The sequence below is a fragment of the Triturus cristatus genome, chromosome 4_2 (assembly GCF_964204655.1).
Source record: "Triturus cristatus chromosome 4_2, aTriCri1.1, whole genome shotgun sequence".
Taxonomy (NCBI): Eukaryota; Metazoa; Chordata; class Amphibia; order Caudata; family Salamandridae; genus Triturus; species Triturus cristatus.
In genome coordinates, this window is record NC_140586.1 from 667,906,346 (window position 1) to 667,924,524 (window position 18,179).

An 18,179-nucleotide genomic window follows, 5' to 3' on the forward strand; every position below is an offset into this window, starting at 1 on the left:
TGATGGGCAGAGAGTTCCAAAGAGAAGCCACCTGCACCGAGAAACGCCTACCCCCAGAACGAGCTTTTCTTACTCTGGCTGACTGCAGAAGGTGTTTTTGGTCCGAGCGCAGCAGACGTGGAGGTTTATAGGGACGGGCCATATGCGCAAGGATAGGGGGGCCTTTGCCATGTAGAATTTTGTGGGCAGTACATAGCGCCTTAAATTTCACCCGCTCCTTCACGGGGAGCCAGTGAAGCGCTCTGAGAGCAGGAGCAGCAGACTGCCTTCTGGAAACATCCATAAGGATTCTCGCAGCTGCGTTTTGCACCTGTTGGAGAGTTTTAAAGGTCGCTTCGGGGGCACCGAGAAACAGCGCATTCCCATAATCGAGCCTCGATAGGATTAGGCCACGTATCAACAGCTTCCTTGCTGAATCAGGAAGCAAAGGTAGCATGGGATATTGGGGATGTGGCTGGGGCGTAGACCGCAACGGAATTTCATGGCTGGGGGACAATTTATCCCAGCCTACCTGATTACGATACAGCGCAGGTGCAAGCATCAGAGCCCACTCCTCGGCGAACTTTTTAGCTTGGTATTTTGGCACTGTGTGCGCGAAGGACGGGAGGATTACCTCCTCCCCTCTAGGAGCATCTAAAACGAAAGCCGGGGGCCAATCAGCCTCTGCTAATAGAATATCATATGAAGTGGTCAGATTATCCCAAAAAATCCCTTTTATCATACGTTGTATGTCACCTTCGATCAAAAGGACTATATTATATAGTCTATCAGGGGGAGCCACTCTAGTGTCAGCAGTTTCTACAGTTATGAACGTATCAGTTGCTGTCGCCACCAGATATGGATGCAGTGCTTGTCGCACTACTGTAACTTCCGCCGCGCTGTCGAGCAGCGTTAGTGCCCATGTCAGGTTCTGAAGCTGCGTCCGCACCATCTGTGGCATACCTCGCTGTTAGCGCAGCAACTTTCTTCTTCTGAAACGGAGGTCCTTTGACGTGCAGACTCGTCCTGCTTGCCTTTGCCGTCAGTCTGACGGGGTTGCTCACGACTTTGAGCACCCCTTCCTTTCCCACGGTCTCTGCCACCGTATTGTGATGCCGATGTTTCCTGTGAAGAACGAGGAGAGCGTTGTTCAGAAACCTGAAATCTATCAGGTGACTTAATACGAGATCGATCGTGCAGATCATATGTGCGTTCGCTGGATGACTGCACGGGCGAGGCAGGACGAGACCCCTGTTTCTGTTGCTGCTTCCCCTGTTTCTTTGCTCGCCAACTTTGTTTAGGAAAATTTGGGCGTTCGTCTTTAGTAGACGAGCTCACCTTAGTTTGCTGTACTATATCAGGAATTACCACGGCTGGTTTAACACCCAACGCACTACGGCCCACGGTCCTATAGGCTTGCGCAATTATTTTAGGGAACTCCTTGGGCCTGTCGAGTTCATCCACGCGGTCCAGCTTATTAGCTACTTGGAACTGCATGGCGTCGCCTTTGAGGTTGCCCATTACCATGGAAGCCACCACATCGAACACTCCGACAAGCCTCATTCCTAATTCAACAGCAGCCTCCGCACCGTGATTCTCTTGAACACGTTTGATGACGGAGGGTAGTACAGACATAGACGGAGTGCCGAAGCACTTCGAGTAGGTCGCGGCAAAGACCTTGCCCCAGTTTGTGCAATCAGCCATATCTGGGACTAAGTCTTTCGGCAAACTAATGGTGAGAATCCTGTGTTTCTCCACAGGAGTAGTATGCGGAAAAACCACCTCCAGTTGGTCAAATTTCTCAGCAAGCCAATAAGGAAAATCATCCTTACTTTGGGGGCGCTTGCCCATTACCAAATTAACCATAACAGGACTAATAACTACCGCGTGGTGGTCCGTTGGTTGTCCCGCAACAGCAGGTGCCCCCACCTGCACGTTGCGTGACACGTACTGCACCAAAGCCCTATGAACTGTAATCAGGGCTGTGTGTAGTACCCGCAAATCAGCCACCGTGAGATAGCGGGGATGAGGCGTAAAGCCGGCCACCACCAGCCATGTGGCCCCTGCAATAGACAACGGGCCCATTCTCGCCGGTGCAACTGCATGGGGAAGGGCGCCATTAAACCAAATGGTATGCTGCCACGCAGAGATAGGGATTTCTTGTGTCCTATACGGGGTATAGACCGCAGGTAGCTGCGTGGGAGTAAAGGAATGAAACGTATCATCCTCATCCACCGCCGGAAATGTTACCCAAGAGTAAAACAAATCATATGGGTAAGACGCATCAGCGCTCACCACAAAAATAACAGCCATCCCATCATCCGGCACCCCATACGTCGTCAAAGATCAGCTTAGTGGGATCACATCACAGGATCAGCTAGACTCTGCTCCTGGGAAAGCTCTTCTTCCGAATGTAATGAAAAACATGCAACACTGCAATATTAAAAGCATCCGACTTTCAGGTATTTACAGCTGCGTGCGTGTTATGGCTAAATAGTAGGCCGATCAACCTGAACCCAACAACATGCACCGTCTAGCGACCCAGACTGTTTCTTTACACAATGTTCAGACCAAGGTCGCTGCTCACTGTTCGGGATGTGAACAACAGACAGTTCTCATGTGAAGCAAAGTCGAGCAAGCATTTCTCAATTAATAACATGTGACTACAGTGTCGTGTGCAAAAGCAGCAAAAGCGGCAAGATGGCTTTCTAACATCTAACGCGGTTGTGCTAACTTAGCATTGTATGTATATAGATAGCAATCTTCACTACACTTTCTCGCAGTGCGAGAAGCAGAAACAAAAAATGGTATTATAAATACCATTTTATGTTTCTGCTTCTCGCACTGCGAGAAAGCAGAAGGGTTTGTTTGGTGGTGGGTCTACTCGAGGGCAGGGGAGGAGCGGCTTGCCCAATGTTGCGGGCCCTGACTGTTTGGTAGGCCCTCTGAGGCCAACCAATTCAGTCATACGCACTCTCCCTTATCTCCATGTAGGCTGCAGAAAATGGCCTCCCGATAGACGCCTGTGTGGTCAGCGTCCCAACCAATCACAACGCTGCCATTGCAGCATTGTGATTGGCATAGGGGAAGGGAGGGAGACTGCCTGCTTCCTGTTCTTGCAGAGGCAGAAAATCAGGAGCAGGCCGAGTATTGAAAACGCGGGACAGTCACCCGGGAAAGGTAATTTTTTAATTTTTATTTTATTTAAAGCCCCCCCCGCGCGACCCCCTCTTCCCTCGCGACCACTCCACCATCCCCCCACCCCACGCGACCCACACCCGGCCCCGTGCTGCAGGCAAGGCCTTTAATTGAATCGCTGCTGTAACTGTTGGGTGGTGTAGTTCGTGCACGAGTTTGGTGACATCTATTACATCGCTGTATATATATATATATATATATATATATATATATATATAGACAATTTTCTAGGTTTGAAATGTTCACGAAGTACTGACTAGCGCAAGCGTGACTAGTGTTGTTGCGCGCTCATGCATTCATCAAAGAATGCTTTTGCATCCTTAACCGTTGGCAACACTATACATGGGGGTGTTTACATTTGAGGGTTTTAGTGCGGGTTGCAATGTGGTGGAGGGTTTTAAGGGAGGTGCCTGGTAACGTGGGGCAACTTGTGGACTGATATGTAACGCTCCAGTTGGATAACATTAAATCCGGTACCTTCGCCTACTACTCACTCTGGTGTTTTCCTTTGGAGTGCAACTGAGCTGTTGGACCCACTTTACAATAACAATGTTTATAAGTTGAGTTATTAAACTCCTGTCATCCACGTTTGCAGTACTACACGAACGTTCACTTGTAGCTGCGCTGATTATTGTTTGGATAATATGTGGAAAAAAACACAAAGGGTACTGTTAGAACACATTAACTCTGGTCAACTTGCTGCCTCCAAAGCAAGTCGCTCTCTGCATTAGCAGCGCACGATTTAATGCTGCACGCCCCAGTTTTGTGGCAAGAACATGCTGGTAGACACGTAGCGTTATCACAGATTCTTTTGTGCATTTGCTAGATGTGGTTACCACGCTGCCTCACCAGTTGGCATTGAGAGCAGCCGCCGCTGCTGTTATCAGCCATTGGTCTTGGGGATTTTGGGGCTATTCCGTTCTTTAGCTCACCTCTGACAGCAAGGTTATTGAAGGAACATTACTGGCATTGGGTAGACGAAACTGCAGGTAGAGCAAACATTGGTCATACTTTGATTGGAAGCTATTATGAATTTAAATCTACATTTTTTTGCAACCATATTGGGATACTATCCTAGTACCCTAAGATAGAAAAGTATACTTCCAATTTAGGAGAGGCACATCGTCTTTCAAGACCTTCACTGTTGGATGAGCCTTAAATAAAGACGTGTTGTGCCCTATGTGTAATACTGTTCCCGAATCTGTTGAACAAGTCCTCCTATTTTCCTGTTATGGGTATGCTGGTGTTCGTCGCACATGGACTAAAGCCACATGCAGGCTGATGGGGACAAGCAATAGCCAAGCAGCCCCTACAATATTTACATCAGATCCGAACCAGGTATATGCTGTTGCTAAGTTCTTGGGTAAAATGTGGGTTCTTCGCGCAAAAGCATTCACTGTTACTGTATAACCCTCTCATTATCCCCAAGTCTGTATTTGCAAATAACTCACCTCCTTGTATAGTTTACTTACTATCAATTCTTATGGGGAAATTACAAACATTTTGTATTTTATTGTCCTATGAATGACATTGGATTCCATATGGACGAGCTATCGCTGTTCAGGTTTACCCCCTTTATATTACTTTGCAGCCCGTATTTGTTTGCTGTACGGTGCCTTTTGATGTAAACCATCGGCGTGAAAAGAGGAGCCTCTCTTTTTGACTGTGCAGTCGTTTTAAACAATTGTCATATAATTTTCTTTTATTTGGCTTTTGTGATGTTCGGCCTTTTTATCCTTTTATCAAACTGTTTTACTGTGCTTATTTATATAGTTTTTATGTTATGACTATCTTTGTATTTATTGTATGCTTTTATGACAAATATTGTCGAATAAAGCAAATGAAATGTAACGTAAAAAGGAAGCCTATTAAAGTTTAATAAAGTATATACTCATTTCCGAACGTAAGTTAAAAAGAGAGCTGAAAAACATGAATGCTATGAGAGGACCTGGCCTACTCAGGCTCGACCCTTCAGATACACCTTGAAAAAACTTTGTTGAGTCAGAGATCAAAGACTTACTGAATTATTTAAACATGGGAAATGTTGTCCAATTACCTTGGTAGTGTCTGTGTTTGGTAAAGGAATTATTTAATGTTCACAAGTTATGTGCCTATTGTGATGTGATCAACCTGTGACACACCTACCACCGTCATTTTACTTGCTTCATTTCCCCCAAACCCAACCCAATAGTCTCAGCTATATTATGTTTGCTTCTCTAATTTAACTGTAAAATATAAAATAAAAGAGTTAATAAGAAGACCTGCAAGATAAACAAGACTTGTTTATATAAGATCGCTTGTGTGCTATTGGTGGTTGTATGACGGAACAACGACTCCCTAAACCACGCATGCCTTTACAACAAATTTCATCTGTAAAGGCATGATTGGTAAAGGTATATGTGCGGTAAAGATCACACCCCAGCCCCTGGCCCTGAGCCCTAACACCTGCCCCCGAGCCCTGCAATCTACCCACCCCAGCCCTAAAAACGACCCCAGAACCCCTGCCCTCAGCCTTAAAACTGGCCCCCAGCCTTGAAAACTGCACCTTCCTCCCTCCCCTGCCATGAGCCCTAAAACTCGGCTCCCAGCCCTAAAACTACCACAGCCCCCCGCCCTGAGCTCTAAAAATGGCCCCAGCCCTAAAAACTACACAGAACCCCTAGCCCTACTTACCAAGCCACGTCCCGGTCCTTCCTGTCCCAATCCTTCCTGTTCCTCTCTCCGTCCATAGCTCTGCAAATCTGCATCTAGAGGACTGACAGCCTTAACCACAATATGTGTGGCTAAGGTATGTGCGTGGCACACGTGGTTAACTCTGCATTGTAAATGCCGTTTCCCGCTACTGGTCAGTGGGCAGCAGTCTACTGGTAAAATAAACAATGAAGATTGCTTATTCTAGAGAATTGGCTACCACTAGTCAGCAAGCGCAGTACGGGATAAAATCCCTAAACGCTCATTGGTGGAGTTCCCATTTATGGGATGAAAACATGTGATTCAAAGAAGTTAAAAGAGATAACAGTGGCTACATGTTCTAAAAGCCTATTGGTTGGGTCCCTGCAAGGGATGAAAACAGGTGACGGCTATAGGAGAGTAGGATCTGCCTCTTATGGTTACCCCCACTTTTTGCTGATGTTTCACTCTTTTTCGACCTTAGTCTGGCTGGGGCCCTGCTATTCAAGACCCCAGCCTAGCTGCTTCTTCTCTAAATTGATACCTAGTACCTTAGGTACACCACAGATTGGATTCTGAGGTGCCCTTATAAGTCCCAAGTATATAATATACTATGTACCCAGGGCATAGGTACCCCAGAGGCCTACCAGGGGCTGAAGCATGTATTATGCCACCCCTGGGAAGCCCTCCAAAATGACACCACAGGTCTGCTACTGCGGCCTGGGTAAGGTGGTGCATGCACCCCTTACAGAGATATAGGTTCACTATATCTCACCTATCACTGCACATAGAAACCTATCAGTTACCCCTATGGCAGGCCTTATCAATCCTGAAGGCAGGGTGCTTGGTTATATGTGAGAGGGTGCCCAGGCATGAGCTGAGCTCCTCTGCAGCCTCGGAATCTATCCTCCGGGGTTGTCAGTAGTGCAGCATGACCATATACTCTTAAGTGCATTATAACTAAACTGTAAATGCTAACTATGGACTGGCTGCACGGAAACATGTTGTGTTTGGTGTCAAACACCTTGGAATCATACCCCCACGCCAGTAACTGCTATGGGAGTATGATCCCACCCTTCTAGAGGGAGAGACAGAACAGCACCGGTATACCCGGTACCAACTTAAAAGAGCCCTGACATCACAAAATGGATGCTGCAGCCACAGATACGGGTCCACGTCCCCTGAGTTAGTCCAACCCCTTTCTTAGGTATAAGTAAGGAACCCCTGGCAACAGGACTTTAGATATCCCTGGACGAAACTCTGCAACTGAATCCTGGAACTTCGACGCTCTACTCAAGACTAGGGAACTGAATAAATCTCCCTTGGGGTCAAGGAGTGACTCCCCTGCTTGGCAGGCACCAACGAAGCAATTGCCGGTCTGCATCTCCGAAGCTCCCGACGGACTCTGAAGTATCTACAGCCCAGGAAGAGGATTTCCAGACTTCTCAAAGGCCGACCCGAGTCCCCAGTAAAGCTGAGACCCACAGCCCTCATGGGTAACGTTGAACCAGAACCCCTGGACACCATGCACATTTGCACGTGCATCAGCTTCTCGAAGTCCCCTGAGGCTGTGCATTGGGTTACTTGTAGCCCACACCCAGAGCAGAGAATCCACCGAAAATTGTCGGCCTAGTCACCCCGAGTGACCCGTGGGCTGCCATTTTGTAATTCCTCTCGAGGTCCCTTCGCGATCCCTGGTCTGTCAACTGGTGGGTCTCTGTGAAGGCAACTCTGATTTTCTTTGGGCTTCCCTGGTTGCTCCAGACGTGCCCTGACTCTCCACTGCGTGGTGAGTCCCTCAGACCTTGCTGGTCTGCACCGAAGCATCTTTATCCTTGCTGCGTGGGTTGCTGTTGCCAAGGCTTGTTGGGTCCAACCTGGGCACCGACACCGCAGCACTCAACATCCTTCGTGGGACAGCTCGAATCCAGCTCCTGGTTGTCCTCGACGCCTCCTGGTCCTCGTGGCTGAAGAGTCAAGCTTCACCTTCTTCACCTGAAACCCCTGACATCGGTGGGCATTCGTCTATCGTGCCCCTGGTCACTGGCAAGTGACCCAGACTCTGTCCCCTCTGCTTTCAGGTTCTTCACATCTTCGATCCAGGCTTGGATCTCTTCCGACACTTCGCATCTTCCCGGCAGCAGCACTTCTTCGCCAGCTTCCATTGAAAACGACGACACGACCTGACACCATTTGACACCTATGCACCCGGCTTCCCTGGGTGAGGTAACTCGAGTACTCCAGTGCTCCCCTGGGTGTTGACCCTAGAACTGCCTAAATCCAAGAGGGTTTGGTCCTAGTCCAATTCTAAGTGTCCTTTATCTTTAAAAATCTAACCGCGACTGTCCCAATAGAAGCTAACGGGAGCTCGCGGCTTCTCACACTGCACACGGCCCCCGTTTGTCCCCTGTGTCACTACCTTGGGTGGTTCCTTGGGGTCCCAGTGATTCTGCAGGCTCCAGGCCTTGTGTCTAGTTAAGTCGTGGTTCTTATACCACTATTTTAGTATATGGTGTGGCTCTCCCCTAAGGCCTAACGTGTATGTGTGCTATTTTACTGTAATATTTGAAGTGTAACATATGTGCTTTTGCTTCTAGTCTCATAAAGAGACTATGGGGGTGTGTTTATTAATAAATACATATATTATATATATATACCTGGTGTGGTTCCCTTACATTTGGTCATTCAAGATATTATAAACTGGTAAAACAAGCTGCTTTACATTCCTTCAAGACTTAGCCTGAAGACTGCTCTCCATAGCTACCACTAGGATAGCTTTCAATAAAGGTTGTCTTTAACCTATCATCATTAAGGGGTCGTTTGGGCTGGTGCAAGGTGCTCACTATAACTAGTGGACAGCATACACCAGGCCACCTTCTCACAATGGCCACCTGCCTCACAGCTAGAAGCTTATTGTTGGGCATCCCGTGAGCAGCCAGTTATCAACAATAATGAATCAAACCAGGCACAGCCTGAGCAAGCGAGCCACTGACTGAAAAGGACGGCACCTAGTTACTAAACAGCCCCACCATTTGACTTTATCACCTTGCAGTGGTCAAAGACTTTCTCACCTTAGCTTAAAGTGCTGTCGATGGGGTTGCAGAGGTAAAGGAACAAGGCTGCTGTCTCTGTGTGTGAGTTGTGAACTCGGACTGACTGGGGAGCCAATGCTTATTCCCCACCCAGTCATCCATCAGGTACATAATGCAGCTGTTAACTGATGGTCTGCATGCAATGACGACAGAGTTGGGTACATGACATACGACAAACTCAGGCCAAATGAATCAGCTCAGACGTCAGATAATGTCACTACCTGTGGTTAATTTGAGTTGTTTAGGGGCTGCAGATACTAATGCATATGGTCAAAATGCATTCCCCATCCTCGCCCTGGATATGGTGACACCGACTCCTCTAGGTGTGAATGATCAGTTTCCTTTACGCCCTCAGTCTCGACCATTTATTTGGGGGTTGAGATTATTATGCACATTATCTAACCTTAACAAGCTTTGATTTACAAGGAGCTTGCACTGCCGCAGCGTCCTTTTTTTTACGCAACGGCGGCGCAATCAGTGCTCCACTCTGCTCCATATTTACAAACTGACACACTGGGCCCAATGCGTCAGTTTGTAGAGGCCTGCGTCACATTCTGCCTGCGCCAGGTATAATGTATGCAGGGTAGGGAGTCACATGTTAAAAGTCACGTGGAACTGGCACAGTTACATTTACAACTTTTCACTGCATCACTCTATGACTTGACTTTGTCAAAATTCCTACGCCTTCTTAACCCAGGCTTAAAGATTGATGCAGGGCTTTTAACATGGGATTCGACTATGTGTTTTTGACGCATTGCAAGAGTTGTGTTAGTCTTACGACCAACTCCAGCAATGCGTCACTTTAGCGCAAAAAGATGCGTCCGAATTTCTGATGCATCAGTGAATCCTTGCGTCATGGAGCACTGTATTGTAATACAGCGCATCCATAGCGTCATTAGGGCATTTGAGGCAGGTGCAAGAAATCTGACGCATCGATGCCCATGCGTCACTTCCTGTAAATATGCCCTTGTATTTCCTAGGCAGACCACCAGTGGTCTTTGAAGCTTCATCTAAACGTGCCTTGTTCGATAAAATCCGAGGGTGCTTCATCTTTGGGTTTTAAAGACGCACCCAGTCTAAGATGATGTTAAAGCAGTATCTCCGTACTACTTACAAGCGGTCTGATACCTGACACGAATACAAGGTTCTGAAGATTTACGGGCTTATGTGACATAATTCATCATTCTGGCCACTGATGCATCATAATAAATGCCACTTTCTAGCATAGAGAACTCAAAATTCAGAATCTTGCACCAGCCGCTGCACCGTCTAGACCTGAAAGACACACGCCATTCTGAGACATCCTGAAATGCTTCATAATCCTCAGTCAAATACCAGTTTTCTGAATATTCCATTAGGGTGGTGGAGGGTTTGTTTTCTGTGCTGACGCAAAAAGGTAGAATTAATGGACCCAAGAAATACAAAGAAAATTAATGGCACAGCGTGGGAACACTGGATGTACTGCGCAAACTCAAGACAGAAAGTTTCCACACAAACCAAAACAGGTGGTGTGAAGGGAAAAACCTTGGGTGTGGGGCGGGGCACAACCAGAGGCGTAACAACAGCCCCTGCAGCCACCGCAGTGCTGGAGGGGGGAGGGAGGGCCTGAGCTTCGGGCACTGTGCATGGGCGGCTGGCCCAAGGCCTGAGAGCTTCTCTCTGGGTCCTGCAGTGGGGGGGTGGGGTGGGGGGGGGGGCGGGGAGGGGGGGAGCTTAAGTTTCGTTACGCCACTGGGCACAGCCGAACGCTGTGACTGATGTTGCCTAGCAGAAAAACATATAGGGGCTTATTTATGAGCCCTTGCGTCACTTTTGCGTCGCCGGTGTGTCACTTTTTGTGACGCACCAGCAGCGTAAAAAATGAGGCTTGTTGCACCATATTTACAAAGTGACGCATCTAGGTAGATGTGTCACTTTGTTATCCCCTGCGCCACATTATACCTGCGCGAGGTATAATGTATGCGGGGGGGCGTTCTGACACAAGAAAGCGTTGTAGAAGTGACGCAGTGAAATCTATAAGATTTCACTGCGCCACTTCTAGGATGCAAATGTGTCAATATCTTACGCCTGGCAGGCGTAAGGCTGACGCAGGCACGTTTCACATGGGACTTGCCCATGTGTAATGGCCCATTGCTGGAGTTGCATTACTTTTGTAGCACACTCCAGCAATGTGTCATTTTTGCGACTACAGATACATCAGAAATACTGACGTATCTGTAACTCCTTGCGACATGATGCGTCATATTGTTAATATGACGCATCATTGGTGTCGCAAGAAGGGCGCAATGAAAATTGACACATCGCCGTTTTCTCGCAGCGATGCATCACTTTTCATAAATGAGGCCCAAAGTACTTATTAAGAAATGTTAAGTTTCTCTGTTAAATTACGCTGTGGCTGCTCTAAAGGCTCCAGATGTAATATGTGCAAACCTAATGGCAATCCAAGCTCTAAGGAACCCCTCATTTTGGCTATGTTCCCCAGGAATTGTTTGCACAGCTGGGTGCCTGGTGTTTCTGACCTCTGGGTAATGAGGTACTGCTGAACAGTCCTTCGCTGCATAGGCCTTTCTCTAAAGTATGGTAACCATTTGAATTTTTGCTTGAATATTAAATATTTGCTGCCATATTTGACTTAATTGACTTAATTGAACGTCAGCCATAGGTGCTGGCTCAGTAAAAGTCAATACCACATGTGAGCAGCAGAGAGGCGTTTGCCACTCACAAGGGGAGCAAACCTAAGATATGTTTGACCACAACAAAAGGCTCCCTAAGCTCCAGCCACCCTCTCTCCTGTTGCCTTTCTCTGTCTGTCTTTCCTTCTTTCTCTCTTTCTCTCTTTCCACTTCTCGCTCTCTCCTGTATCTCTATTTCTCTCTCTCCCGCCCTCTCGCTGCCTCTTCCTTTCTCTCTCTCTATGCCTATTCTCTCCATGTCTTTCTATGGTTTTGTCTCCCTCTGTCCTTTTGCTGTTAATCTCTCTATTTGTCTCTCTGTGATCGTCTCCAGATGGCTCGGTTTCGCTGTCCTGGCCCTTCTTAGCTCTTGAACACATTGCATGTGTTCGGGTGTTCAGTTACTTGGGACTGCAAAGCTCTGAAATGCTGTTAAACCCCTTGTCACCTGCAAAGCTTTGGAGGTTCCATGCTTTACTTTAGTGTTACGTACAAATTATAAATCTTTGGATGCGCATTATTAATACTTTATTTTACACTATTTCCGTTAGGGTGTTGGAGTTATAGCCCGCCTATATTGTTTTCAATGGAGGTGTCTTGCAGTACCAGAGTACGGCCATGTGTAATGCTAGGGTACCTCAAAGGTATCCTAAACTGCCAACTCAACTGACTAGTTTTTTATTCCGTTATTTAAAATATTTTTATTTGTATTTGCCTTTAAACATTGAGATAAAAGAACAAAAAAATCATGAGCGCACGAGACCAAGTAATCAACAGATGCTGACAACTGGTGTAAGACACAGAATAGTAAAACACTACTTCTGAAAGAGAGCACAATCAGATCTCGCAATGTTACAGATATACATGTGCTGAGGGTCACATCAGAGTCAAACAGCGTTACTCACAGTAGGTCAGACAATACAGGTTTTAAGTCTCTTTTCCCAGTTCTCCCAATGCCAGATCTGGTCCCTCTCCCTCTGGTCCTAGTTCCAAACCATAGTACTGTAGCCATGGAGTCCATATCTTGTGATACGTTTGAGGACACCCTCTTGCCGCATACGTCACTTTCTCCGCTACCATGTACAGATTCAGACAATTACTCCATTCCTGGAGCGTAGGGAGCTGGGGTGCACCCCAGTAGTGAGCTATATTTCCTTTAGCTACTACCAATCCCAGGTTAACCAACATCAACTTATGTCGCGGGAGATCCACCTCAGTTGGGATTCCCAGTAAGAGGTATCGAGGTTCCATCTCAAGCTGAGCCCCTAATATACTGTTTCATTCCTGCACTACCATATTCCAGTACGTTTGAATCCTGGTACCTTCCCAGAGGGTGTGTATAAAGGTACCTCGTTCTGTGTGGCATCTAAGGCAATCCAGGTTATCCGCCCTGCCCATAGCGTGTAGTCTTGCTCTATCAAAGTCGGTCCTTTGTAGTATTTTGAATTGTATAAGCCGTAGCCGTAGCTTAATCGCGATTTCACGTGGATGCATAAAGGCAGCCTCCCAGTCGATGTCCTCTAACGGACCAGTAGTGAGTTCCCATTTAGTGCGAAGTGGGCCTAGTGTGTCAGGCATATTGTTAATTTCAACTGACTAGTGTTGGTATAGCTCATACAATGTTAACATTCAAAGGATGAACAGCAACGTTGGAGGCAGACCCTGGACCTCGTATCTATTGGAAGTACGACTGTTTTTGTGCAGTATCCTTTATAGATGTGATGTGGGGTGTGAAATACAGATTATAATACACATGTGGCTAAGACCATTTGACACCCCTTCTGAGGTGCTCCTGTTGAAGAATATGCTGATTTGAAGCTGACTTGCTACCCCTGTGGGAGGGCTTCACTTGGTGGTGAAGTTGCTTGCCCTCTTCTTAGTGGGCGCAGTGGCGTAGCAAGGTCAGGTGGTACCCGGTGCGGAAAATTTCTTGTCACCCCTGGCTTGACAAAATAGCAAAAATATGTTGGGGCGTGGAGAAGATGGCGGCTTGAGCCTGCGCCTCTTTCCGTGGAAGAGCGTTTTTAAGCCTCTGAGTACGACTATTGTTGATATTGATGGAGCAGGGTTTCGCAAAAAGAAACCTGCTCGGATTAACACCCCCATAATATGTACTAACAGTAAGTAGATGTAGAAAATTAACGTACACCCGACATAAACACAAAGGAAATTGCTTTGCGCATGTATGAACTAACACGTAAATAATATATGAAAGAGCTAAACTGTAAGAATATTGTGGTTTGAAAGAAACGAGAAATGTTGCATGACTAGGCCGCATGTGTATGTGTAATTTGCATGTTGCATCTTGCTGATAAATAAAGAATAATGCTGCTTTCTGCACAAAAGCTTATGCTAGGTAACATTAATAGTGCAAGATGAGTGGTGAACAGTGAAGGTTTCATTATCACATAATTAATAAATGTTCATATTTCATTTGCTTTAGTGTGCTGGATGAATCTTCATCTTGTCTAAAGTTGGCTAAAGTGGGAGGGGTAAGCAGAGAAGTGAGGCCGCCCTGTCAGAGGCAAAGACAGACGTGCTGTGCACCGCAGAAAAATGAAAGAGTTGAAGGACAGTATGATGACTGACTGCCAAATAATGTCCAAGTCGTGGGACCGGAGACACGTTCTGAGGATGATGTTATATTAATGAATAAAAAACTGTCTGATTGTAACATGTTTTAGAAACGTGAGAACGAGCTGAGAACGAAACCCTGGGAAAGAATGTGAAATAATAAATTAGCTGAATCGTAGGTGAAGTCACAGTGGTGTGACAACGCCACCTCGTAAATCTACCAACCAACTTGGGAGTTTTGTGAAAGTTTGCAACAAATGTGGGATGGACGTGTCAATTTTAGGGTATAATTGGGGTGCCTTTAGGGGAGTGGTTTACGCTTAGGCTGGCAAGAGAGAAAGAGAGGAGATCCGTCGCTGTCCTTTGGTTTGCAGAGAGCCTAGCTGTTCCTGTCCTGTCCCGTTCCTGTCCTTTATTTCTTTGTTCCCTGATCCAATTTCGGGGAACCCCCATCATCTCCTAGGCCGAGGGGGAGGTTTTCCTACAGACCGATAGGTTTGTATTCTGTCTCTGACTCACACATGCAATATGATTCAGAAATTGTATTTATTTCTGAAGCTTTTGTCTCTTCACCTATCCATTCCATGATTGATATATTGAACATATTATTTTAAGATGTAACTATTGTCTCTTCATCTATCCCCTCTGTTAGGTGTATTATGTTTCGCATTTATTTTTGCTGAAACTTTTGTCTCTTAAACTATCCACTCCTTCATTGCATGAAAGTCATTATTTAGGATTAGTTTGTATTCTATTTCTTGCCCTTGGTGAATTAATTGTTTGTGTTTGTGATGGTATGCATTGAGCATTTTAAAATTTTAATAAGATAAAGCCTTATTAGGCTTACAGAGAGTCTGTGATTATTTTAATTGACTAAATGTTTGCTTAGTTAGTATTATCATTGGGGGGGCGTGGCTTGGACGCCGAGGGAAGATGGCGGACCTCCGATAGCTCCGCTCGGACGCGGTGCTATGTAGTTACGTGGAAGGCTTCCCAGCGAGCTGCGGACGCTGTCTTCATAAGAATTCGTCAGCGGAGCATGCCGTGACTCGGAATTGCCCTTCAACGACGATCTGTATCGCTCCTATCACCCGGAGACGTGGCGGTTCGATTTCCTGAGGTAATATTGGGCGGCCGCCATTTTGTGACGCGGCGCCCGTATCTCATCCCTGCTTTACCGCGCACGCACCTCCAGGGTTCAGTCATACTATAATGCTTCATTATTCCCCGAGAGGGAGTCTGTTTTAAGTCCTGCATTTGCCATTAACCCCTGGCCATGCTTGTTTTGTGCCGTTTTTCTCACAGGGGAAGGTCTCATAATTTTTTTCTTCTTCAGAAGCCGTGATTTACCCCTATGTCCCTGTGCATTCAGAGCTGCAGGCTGGATATGGAACGGCTTTATTTGTTCTAAGGTGGTGCTGTAATGGCTATATGAGACTCTTCGTCAAATTATACAACGTATGAGAGAACTCCGCATACTCTTTCCCGCCAAGAAGGTGTCAAGTCAAAGTGCCAAGATGTCTAGTGACTCCCATCCCACAAGCAAGCCATCTTTTTCTGGCGCAAAGCCTAAAAGGCAGAAAAATGACCCGCCTTCACCTATTCTTTCGTCACAAAGCCCAGTACTAGATAATATATTAGAAGAAGTGCGTGGTCTTCAACCCTTTATGGTCGCCACAAATGAAAAGTTGCAGCAAATAGAGGACCGATGGATTGTCATGGAAGGTAGGGTGACTGAGTTAGAACAGCGCGTCAGTGACACTCAAGATGTTGCCACAAAAATACCGTTCTTGGAACAAGAGATTCATAAGCTAAAGCTCCATACTGAGGACTTGGAAAATCGTAATCGAAGGAATAACCTCCGTCTTTTTGGTTTACCAGAGAATATTGAGGGTCCCGATATTTTGCTTTTCCTCCGAAAATTCCTTCATGATCTCTTGAGTCATCCTCACCCTTGAATATACAGAGAGCTCACCGCTTAGGTCGTCTTCAACCGAATTCTGCCAAACCACGTGGTATCATCATGCTTTTTCTGGAGTTCACAGAACTTATGACTGTACTCAAAGCAGCTAAACTTAAACGTCACCTATCGTGGTCAGGTCATAATATCTTTATCTCGCAAGATGTCTCAAATGCGACCAACGCTCGACGCAAAGAATTCCTTGCATTACGTCCACAAATGAGACACTTGAACGTCCAATATGGCATACTTCATCCCTCCATCTGCAAGATCACGCACGATGGCCAGACAAGGACCTTTGATGACCCGGGAAAACTGAAACTGTTCCTCAATAGCATCTCCTCTCGGAATATGGACACAAATCATTGAGTGCTTCTTCTCATTACTGCTTTAGTGTGATGTACTCAAAAGCTTCTATGTGGTTATCATAGATATTTCTTATATATAGTTCTTCGTACTCTCTATTGCTCATCGCATGTTTGTTAATCACGTCTCTTCTTCTTCGTTAACGGCTCTTACTTGCTCAGTTCTTTCTTCTTTCCTTCATATCGCCTATCCTTTGCTCCTTCCTTACAATACCAGGTTTATTCCTGCTTTCACTCTTATCCATGTGGTATGTACCGCTGTCTTCTCTCCGGTCTCATCACGCTCCAATTTCACTTTTCTATTGGTGTCTTTCAGGTCTGGATTTTCCTCCTTGACCTGTTTTTCTTCTCTACTTTTCTATACTTTCTACGTTTATTGATCTCCTTTCCCTCCCCTGCTCTTTCTCGCATTTTCTGAATTCAGTCTCTCTTTGGTTGGTGCGTCACTCTTTTGTTCTTTCGAGACTTCCCATGTTTCCTCTTTGTTTTTTCCCCGTCTTTTTTCCTCGGTTGTGGCGCTTTTAGACTTTTCTCTATATATTTCAATGCCAAGGGCTTGTTGATTTTTCTTAGAAGTGTGGTTTTATGTTTTGCTGTTTCTTCTTGTAATTTCCATGCGCATTTTGTTTTCCAGTGTCGTCTTGTCTTTCAAGTATTCCTACACCATGTGTATCTCATACCCCTGACCCTCGCGTATGTGTAATTTTGTTACGTGGAACGTCCGTGGTCTTGGAAATCCTGTTAAAAGACAAAAGGTAATATCTCATCTATCTAAACTCAACTCTCAAATTTCCTTTCTTCAAGAAACTCATTGTAATGATGCTGAGTCGCTGAAATTAAAAAGGCAATGGGTAGGCCAAGTTGTTTTTTCTCCTGCAGTTAACAAAAAAGGGGGGGTTGCCATATTGTTTCATAAAACTTTGTCTGTGCAAATACTATCTTCTCAAAATGATGATGCAGGTCGATGGGTAATGGCCAAGATTGTTTTACACAACAAAACGTTAGTCTTGTTAAATATTTATGGTCCTGTGAAACCGGATCCAAAATTCTGGAGCGATATCAAAATTCTCCTCTCCACTGTTGAGTGTCCTAATATTATTGTTGCAGGCGACTTTAATCAATGGTTGGACCCCTTTTCAGACCGCTTATCTAAGTACAAATTTCAACCGGATAAGACCCATAAATCTTTTCAATCGGCCATTGCCTCTCGACCAATGTATGATGTCTGGAGAACTTGTAATCCTGATTTATTGGAATATACGTTTTTTTCTAATGTGCACCAAACCCGATCTAGAATTGATTATATCTTGGCTAGCAAACCCCTACTCCCGTCTATCCAAAAATCTGAGATTGGCTCTATTTTTATTTCAGATCATGCCCCCGTTTATGCTGTTTTTGACCTTTCACTTACCTCCACTAAATTTAATCGCTGGAAGTTTAACACTCACCTGTTATCGGATACAGTTTATCTTAAAGAAGCCACCTCCTTTATTAATAAATTTTTTACCTTTAACAACCCATCAGACACTTCCATTCCCAATAACTGGGATACTTTTAAGGCGGCTCTCCGTGCTTTTACTATTTCTTTTGTGTCCCGGAAAAAGAAGGCCAATGTGAAAAAGTATGAGGACCAATTACAACAGCTTAAAAAATTAGAGCATGATTTCTC